Source organism: Oratosquilla oratoria, chromosome 8 (genome assembly GCF_046742065.1).
Source record: "Oratosquilla oratoria isolate Oo_2021 chromosome 8, ASM4674206v1, whole genome shotgun sequence".
NCBI classification, from domain to species: domain Eukaryota; kingdom Metazoa; phylum Arthropoda; class Malacostraca; order Stomatopoda; family Squillidae; genus Oratosquilla; species Oratosquilla oratoria.
The window spans coordinates 72080336-72090335 of NC_134784.1; positions in this window are offsets into that span (position 1 = coordinate 72080336).

Here is a 10000-nt window from a genome sequence, read left to right on the forward strand (position 1 = left end):
GTCTAAGGCTTTGTGAAGGTAATCGTACGGGTAGCCGATAGCAGGGGGTTCGAATCCTGCATGCGACTGTCACAAAAATTATCGGATTGATGTCGCTGTTAGAAGCAAATTTCTTTCATATATATATATATGTATATATATATTTATATATATATATATATATATATAATTGTGTGTAATACATATATGTATATATATGTACATATATGTATATATATATATATATACATATATATGTATATATATATGTGTGTGTGTGTGTGTGTGTGTGTGTGTGTAAGTGTGTGTGTGTTGTACATACAGTATCTTCTTCATAGAGATATGCATGTTAATATATAGTGTTACACATGTTTGCATATTACCCAGAATGCATCTTCGCGATGACCCAGAGTCGAAGGCAATTACAGAACTGCAATCCATCTGGTGGCGGTGTTGGTTGTGGCACTTGTGCCTCTACGTATGTCCTCAAGGGATTCCTCCAGCTGATTAGCCGGGGGGCGGGGGGGAGTGGGGGGATGGGGAGTGGGGGCGGGGATGGGGAGTGGGGCGCGTGGCTAGCCCAGCTTCTGACGGCCGAGGTGAGGCGTTTCGCATGTTGATGGCGTTGGCAGAGTGCCAGTGAGTGGAGTGACGGTAATGGTGCCAGCGGAAGTGGTTGATGTCATGCACCGCTGTCCTTACGGTGGCGAGAATGGTTACGTTCATAGTTGTGGTAGCGGTGGTACATGCAAATGAGGTTCGTGGTAAGAGACGAGGATGAAATATGACGCGGGACAGTTGGGATTATTATTTGGTCGTAGTGTTGCCAATTAAAAAGGGCAATAGAATCGTGGTAATAGTTGTTAGAATGACACTACACATTGCAAATATCACAAAAAAAGAAAAAAGAAAAGAAAAGAAAATCAAGACATACATGCCCACAAACGCACACATACAAATGAACTCGCGGGGAATCTTAGAAGATGATATAGTCTAAGTTGGAACAATATATGACTTTGAATTTAAATATGAATAATGGAAATTAAAGGTATAAACTGTTGGAGGCATACATGAATTTGGGAGTAGATATTATTGATTGGAGAATAGGTGACGGGACCCTGCGAGCGTTGCTCCTTTATTGTATGCTACAATTAGGTAAATACAATCAAATAAATGTATGTATATACGCGCATGCACTTGTACGCGCAAGCCTATGCCCACATACATACGCGCACATATGAAAGTTCAGACGTGAGTGAAAACACACACACACACACACACACACACACACACACACACACACACACACACACACACACACACACACACACACACACACACACACACACACACAATAGATAGGATATCAAAGAGGCATCAATCCATTCAGAAATAAGTAATTTTTTTTGTGGAAGGAAATGTGACCAATGTTATTGGGGTTGGGTGGATTATGGAGACTAAGATATACGTAGAGAGAGCCTTCGAGAAAGTACATCATTATTGATTTCTTTAGAACTTAGAAAATATTGGAAGACTAAGAATGGGTGAGAGAATTCCTAATTGACAAGTGCAGTCACAAACAAAACAGTTGACCCACCCCCTAGTTTTTCATTATACAAAATTCAAATTCTTAGTCTGATTTTTTATCTATTCAAGAAAATTACCTAACTATAAGATAAATGCTACTTAGGAAAATATATCACGTGATTGATGATTTGGTTTAATGTCACAAACTCCCCACTATCGAGAGGCGAGTACGGTGCCCCTCACAGTGGACTTTGTAGCATGGAATTTAATGAACCATGACCTTAGTTCAACTTGCCCCCGAGCAGGATTCGAATTGTCATCATTTCGACCTTCGCCGTAAGTAACGACGCACTAACCCGCTCGGCCACCGAGCATATATCACAAAGAAAAAAAAAAAAAAAAGAAGAAAAAAAGAAGAAGAAATAAATAAATAAATAATAAATAAATAAATAAATAGATAAATAAATGAATGAATGGATATTAAATAAATGAATAATAAATAAATAATAAATAAATAAAAAATCGCACTGACGTTGTGAGAACTGAAGTGTAGGTCACAACATTTGCTCGTGATTGTACATGATCACAATAGGATATCTCCTGTTGTGTTCTTTGTCGACGTAAATGACATGCTGCACTAACATGTTTGCAGGTAACACATATGTCACGGGAAGAGCGAGAAACAAAGAGGACTATATATAGTAGCAACATTCCAGACAACCAGGAACGGCAAACTAACTTCAGTGCTAGAAGATACAAGGTATTGGATATAGAAAAGAGCTTAAACTGATTAAATTATCATTGTATTATTCACTAGAAAATAAAGTAATTCCAAATATGAAAGAAAAGAAAGCTCTGTGAGTACTGATAAGAGATTGTTTCAATTGACAAACGAATCTCAAATATTATGGAGGAAACGTGCACATTGCTGAAGGATATAGAGGCGGCTTAAAAAAAGAAAAGAAAAAAAAAAATCTCATCTGCCCCAGACTGAAGTATGCAAGAGTGGTATGGCCCCCACAAGGAGAGAGAGAGAGAGAGAGAGAGAGAGAGAGATAGAAAAAAAAAATTGAGGTCAGAAATGAGCCCTACGAAGAGACAAATCTAAATGAATCTGCAATCGTTCAAGGATAAGCGAGGAACAGGGAACTAGGTTGCGATGTTCAGACCAATGAAAGATGTGTATGTAATCATCAGTTGCTGACAAGTCTATTTAAAGAAATACCATGTGGGGAAGTAGCCTTTCTTAGTACCACGTTTCGCTTTTTAGATCTTGATCAAGTACATAGTGTCTAGTGCAGGGGTTCTTAACCTTTTTTCTCCAATTCCCCACTTTTTAGTGAGCCAACTCTCCATTTCCCACCACAGCATCGGTCTTTGACAAATTCGATTTTAACCCATGCAGTATTTAGTAAGTAAATATACGCTTCGCTTTTTTGTGACATTTTACGGCCCTTAATGTGACAACAAGAAGACACCAGAAACAAACAAAAAGAAACAAAAACACATCGATTAAAAAAAAAAAAAAAAACAGTGGTTCTTCTGTCCGACCGGTCATTCCCCACTTGGCAACTCCGCCATTCCCCACCAGTGGGGAATTCCCCACAGGTTAAGAACCACTGGTATAGTGTATAATGTACTAGATAAAGCTGTAATAAGCGAAACATGTTACTATGAAAAGCTCCGTCCTCAATGTTTCTTTAGGTAGACCATCAAAAGAGGACAGATTTGACAAAGGACCAAGTTAAAAAAGACCACTTGTCTTAAAGTTGTGGAAAAAAATCTTTAGAAACACGTAAATGCTTGGAATAGCCTAAATCCTAAACCAAGAATTCTCAGCCTTTTCCCCATAAAGTACTTCCAGAGTTATAAGGCCATCTTCACGTTCCCTATCAACCTGACATCGACTATAGGATGGTGATATATCAAGACTAATTCGATATACATTAGTACTGCATTGGATATTATCAGATTATTCAAATTACAATGACTTTATTAAACAGAAGCATTAACGTCACAAGCAATTTACACTGATACTACACATCCAGGAAGGAAACTGTAGTTAGTATTTTGGTAACTATAATTGAACTGGAGCGATCTAAATACTCACCCCACCTGGGGAAAACTGCCTGAAAACTCGATTAGGCTCGAAAACCCCGTGTCGAAAGCTCCTGGTCTAGACGATGATATTGTCTAAACTAGAACTATAAATGAATATAAAACGAAGTATGGCAATAAGGAAATAGGAGGAATGGCCTTCGCTTGCGTGGTTCCCATCCTGTATAATACAGGGTGGTCCAAAAATCACTTAGGGGCAGCAATTTGTGATAATTTCTTTATTAATTGATCTTATGCCCGATACGTGGTTCAAGCAAAGTAACTGATCATATTGCGAGATAATAATGCATTTGCTGAGACAAAATTTCTGTGTTGTATTAAAATTCCATGCACGTATTTGTAACAATAATGGAGTTATTGAAAATAAAAAACCCATCTGTGACTTTTTGGCAGCTCTGTACAATTAGACCATGGACTAAAATCTACTGTTTCCAAATTTGCTGATGATACAAAACTGTGCGGAGTGGCAAATGATCACTCAAACCAATTAGATATTCAAGAAGATTTAGATCAATTACAGCAATGGTCTGAAAAGTGGCTAATGAAATTTAACACAAGTAAATGCAAGGTAATGCACATAGGTAAAAATAACAGTAAGTACGATTACAAGTTATTTGGAAATTCGTTAACAAAAGTGGATAGTGAAAAAGATCTCGGCGTAATTATCAGTAACGACCTCAAATCATCCAAGCAGTGTATTTCAGCCTCTGAGAAAGCAAATAAGATTCTGGGATTGATTGCGCGATCTTTTGATTTCAAAAGTCCATCACTCATTAACAAGTTAGTTCGTTAGTTCGTCCACATTTGGAATATGCTGTTTCCGTATGGTCACCGAATTTCATTAAAGACTTTGACAGACTGGAAAAAGTACAACGGCGAACCACAAAACTGATTCCAAATATCAAAAATAAATCATACGAAAATCGACTTAAGCACATGAATCTGTTTTCCCTAAAAAAGCGTAGACTCAGAGGTGACTTGATACAGGTCTTTAAGATTTTAAAGGGAATTGACAACATCAAAAGTGACCAAAATTTCACATTGAATGAGAATCAGACAAGAAACAATGGTCTCAAACTGTCCGGAAATAGATTCAATTTGGAAGTAGGTAGAAACAACTTTGCCAACCGTGTAGTTAATGAATGGAATAAACTTCCTGCACAGGTAGTGCAATGTAGTTCAGTTCGAAGCTTTAAGAATCATTTAGATAAATACCTAAGTAAGATGCTGTAATGATTATAATTTATGTTATATTATTTGTTTTTGTTTTGTTATAATTTGTCTGTGATTTTCATTTATTATTAGTTATATGTCAATTTATTATCATTTACTATTTACCTGTTTGTTTGTTATTCAACTATACCTATGCATTTATTTATGTATTTTATTTGTTATTTACATTATTATAGTTTTTATTTATTATTAATATGATTTTTTTTTGCATCCGACCTAGATATGGATCAAAAGGTCTCCTGTCGGCATGCTCCGCCTTTGTAATCCTTTGTAGGTACAATGAAGTTAATACACGCACGCACATGTACGCACACGAAAATGTATTCATAATATGACCGTGCACATATGCGTTACATTTCCCTTATATTTCACGAAAATGAAGAAAAGCTTAAAGCAATTTCCATAATTACATTCTTCATTAACAAGGTAATTTACTTCCGTGATGAGAGAAAAACAAGTCTACATCTCATCCATGCTACCGAGACCTCGAGGTTGTGACGTCATGTCGCTGGACCAACAGCGAGAGGAGTTTGTGATCATGTTAGACCCTATGGAGTGGGTTCTTCTCCCATCCGGAGGAGATTACAAAATAACAAAGAAAAATGGTTAAGCCGTAATTGTTCTGGTTAAGATGTCTGGAGAGAACCACATCATGGCCACCTATCCCAACTCGCCCTATTTCGTTTTGACTGTAAAAGTATTGATGGTAGACATCGTTATTTAGTTGTTCACTTTTTCATAGTGTCACATATTGTTATACATATGATTTAGCTTACGCAAACTGTATAGAATATCAGCCGTGCCTTGTTCCATATAACCTATCGCTGTATAAATACCTACTTGCACAAATACATTCATACTGGAAAAAGTAAAAAGCATCGGACTCAAAAATAGATAATCTAATCACGATGTTTCGAACACTGTCCGGGGATCGTCCTCAAGGGTTACAGCGGAGAGGCAATTAACCCTCCTTTATATACAAAAGAGCAATACATGTAGTACACTTGGCGAGGTCACCTCGGGGATGCTCTCGTTCTGTCGTCACAGTTACCCAAGTGACCAGACGTCTGGGGATTTTGTCGATGGCGTGGGTGTGGATGAAAAATTCCCCATTCCCGCTCCTGGTCATAACCCTTTCTAGGTTCTCGCCTGCTGTCGGGTGTTTGTTCCGCTCATCCTTTCTCTTGCATCTCCGAAAATGGGGTCAAGTGTGGCGGATCGGTTTATGCTGTTTTTGTCGCTAGTCCACGCTTCCAATAATAGCCTGCTACCCTTCTTTTTATTTTTGTACAAAACATCCGGATCCTGCCAATCAAAATCATGCTGATACTCGTCACAATGTTTGAATATCACCGAACTCTGGTCCCTCCTGTTCGCTGCTCTGCTTCCCCTTCCTTGATGTCCTCGTCACCGCTCGAAATACAGGCTTCGTCACCACAGTATACACCAAACCGACAAACACTGGACTTTGCTTAAACGGAAATAGCGAGTGCCCGAAGCGCTACCTGCAGTCCACCATCAGCGCTTACGTTAGAAGGGCCCTCTTACATTGCTCCACCTGGACACAGACCCACCAAGAATTGGAGGGAATCACACAAGTCCTCATCAACAATGGATACGCAAATTCAGATGTATCACAAGCAATACAAACACATTTGAACAAATGGTACATCGACGGAGACAAAAACACCACAACCGAAATCAAGCTCATAAGAATCTACTACAAAAGCACATGTCCACAGAATACAAAACAGACGAGAAGATCATAAAAGACAATATTCATAAAAATGTCCTACCCACCGACCCAGCAAAGCACATCCTGATCATCATATATTACAAGACAAAGAAGACATCCCATCTAATGATACGTAATCGCCCCAGCACAACGAAAGCAGATTTACAAGAAGACCATGTTGTATACCAATACAGCTGCAGTAGTGAGGAGTGTGGGCCTCACTCTTATATTGGTATGACGACCACAAAGCTAACAAGACGCCTGACATTCCATTTGAGCAACGGATCCATAAAGTCCCACCACACTTAACAAACCATTAACAAGAAAAAATCTGGGTCATAACGCCACAATCATTGACAGAGAAAGAGATCCCCGAAGGTTGCTACTCCTTGAAGCACTATATCCAAGCAAAGCAGCCATCAATTAACATCCAGGTGGAAGACCTATAGATCTTGCCATCTATGCTAAGAGGCCAACGAACCCAACACTTCGCTCACTGGGAGAGTCCTCCTCGAATGAAAACTACGCACGCTCATTGGCTACCATTAACCAATGAGCATCCAAATTTTCCACGATATAGTGTCCATGATCCACACATCCCATATATAATCAGCACAGAAAACTTGACAACAATTCGCCCTTGAAGATGGATCAAGAGAGTTCCGAAACGTCGGCTAAGATAACAGATCTCCTAAGCAAACTTACAGAAAATGATAAGTCAAATGTTCGTCGTATAGAGACTATACGCAAGAAGATAATCAAAAATGAATCTTCAATAGCTTTAACCTCGTCTGCCTACAAGAAAATATACATATTCGTATACGTTGTATAAATGTACATACATAGGTACGTAATACACACCATTTCCATTTACACACACACACACACACACACACACACACACACACACACACACACACACACACACACACACACACACACACACGCCGACATAATCCTCTCTACCAATACTTCAAACACGTGTTAAATACTAAATTTGACCCTTTCGGGTTAATTAGTAAGCCAACCCGGTTTGAATAGGTTTTAGGATGTTAAAACCCACATTCCTGCTGAGAATTCCTTTTCATCTGACTCCATCTCACCCGCCATTATTGCACATCGTCTTTTACTCTCCATCTTCCCTTTCCTCTCATTTCGGTGCCAATTTGACCGTAATTGGCCAATTAACCAGCCCCATCTACACACCTCTCCTCCCCTTGGAATACATTACATTCCGTCTCGCTATCATTGGCATTATATATCCGGGCTCCTAGGGTTAAGGTGCCGACGGTTTGGGGTTTGGGCCAAGTGTTTCAGAATGGTTCCTTTCTCATGGCTGACAAGAGATGATCTTGTTCATTAAGTGATGGGGAAATGTAAGAATACAGGTGCTTTGTTGTATCTGTGGAGGAAAAAATGAGGAAAGGAATGTGAAAACACGGAAGAGATAGGAGGAATTATGTATACCATTGATCAAACTTTAAATCGAGTTTAACTGATATATGACAAAAAGTGATAAATTAAGAGGAAGAAATAATTCAAAATTATTAAAAAAATGACTGATAGGCAAGTGAAGAAATGGATAGACATAGACAAACAGAGATTTTATTTATCTTCATAGCAATTTTTCTTTTCATTCAAGTTCGGTTCTCAATGCTGGCTGCTTCGGCCGCAGGAAGAGACTTGATTCTTTTCCCCGGAATCTACCAGTAACAGCCACTTGTCCGAGCTGTCCTGGCACGCTAATTCAACGAGCAGAGTTCAAGAATAAGAGAGGAGATCAGAGTAGCATAGAGTAGAGGAGAGAGGAGGAGAGAAGAGGAGAGAAGAGGAAGAGAGAAAAGAGAAATGAAAAGAGAAAAAATAGAGAAGAAAAGAGTAGAAAAGATAAGAAAAAGAGAAGAGAAGAAAAAACAAAATAGATTAAAAGAAAAAAGGAAAAGAGAATAGAATCGAGCAGTTTAGAGTAGAAGAGAAGAGAGAAGAGGACATCACAGAACAGTGATTAGATTGGTTGCCTTTACTGTTATTAGAAAAAAAATAAAGATAAGCAAGTTCGGTGAGGCCAATTTTATACTCATTAAACTCGGTAGAACTTTAGTTTCATCTTCCCCAAATCTCTCCCTTAGCTCATTTAGAACTTATTTGAGGATAACTACGACTACGATGAATAACTCGAATCCGTTAGTTAACTATTGAGAGTTTTTCTTTGGTTAGATTAAACTCAATCGTTATTTAGAATATAACATTTATATTTTTTTTCCATTGGAGAGGCTTAAAATTGAGAAATCCAGAACTTTCTACATATTGAAATATTTCGTTCCTAATGATGGAGAATTTTGATTTTTAGAATTTTTGTTGCAAATATCGCAGATTTTTATTAGATGAAAATCCGTGTCTAGTATTGGACATTTTTCATAAAAATTCAAAATAGACATATACAAAAGTAATAACAATGAAAATCTCTCTAAATAAACAATAGACTTAAATTTTCTAGAAAACGAGACCAACATATGAGCTCACAGACCACACACTTGTTGGTCTGATCCACCACATCGAGACCAAAGAGAGAAACTAATATTCTGGCTATTCCACTTCTCGCCTTCTCAACTTTTCGGAAACCGCTGTGGAAAAGTTTATAATCGCATTTCATATCATATCCATATCTATATAATCCATTTTCCAATATTGCAACTCACGATGCATCCACGTTGCAAGTCCTCTAATGGATGGATTGCATGTAAGAAGGATAAGGGATTTAGAAATGGATGTATATTTGATATCCGTGTATGTACATGAATAATATATATGTAAATATATATGAATATGCTCGTGCGTATGTATATGTATATATATATATATATATATATATATATATATATATATATATATATAGAGAGAGAGAGAGAGAGAAAGAGAATGTTTACATGTATGTATATGTGTATGTATGTATAGTCACGATCCACAGTTTCTGCCACACTCTGACTCCTAATATGTCCTTCAGGTCGGGAGCTGTGTAGCAGACAGTATAGATCCAACAACTATAGTATACATTTAAACATATTTAAAACCCGTCTGTAAACGCTGCCGATTGCGAGTCCAGTAGTTTACTAATCTGTATAAATGTCAAGTGCATTTCAAATTTCAAATACATTCTGTGAAAAACTACCGCACTTCAAGTCGGCAGCGATTGCAACAGTTTTTATATGTGTTTAAGGGGTAACATTAGTTGTTGGATCTTTATTGTCTGCTAAACAGCTCCCGACCAGAAGTCCTATGGGGAGCCAGGGTGTGGTAGAAACTGTGGATCGTGACTGTACATATATATCAGTAAGTATTCTATTTGTCCCGACCTGTAATTTAACCGAGCCTATGGGACGCCATTCACGGTATGAACTGGTTTTGTGG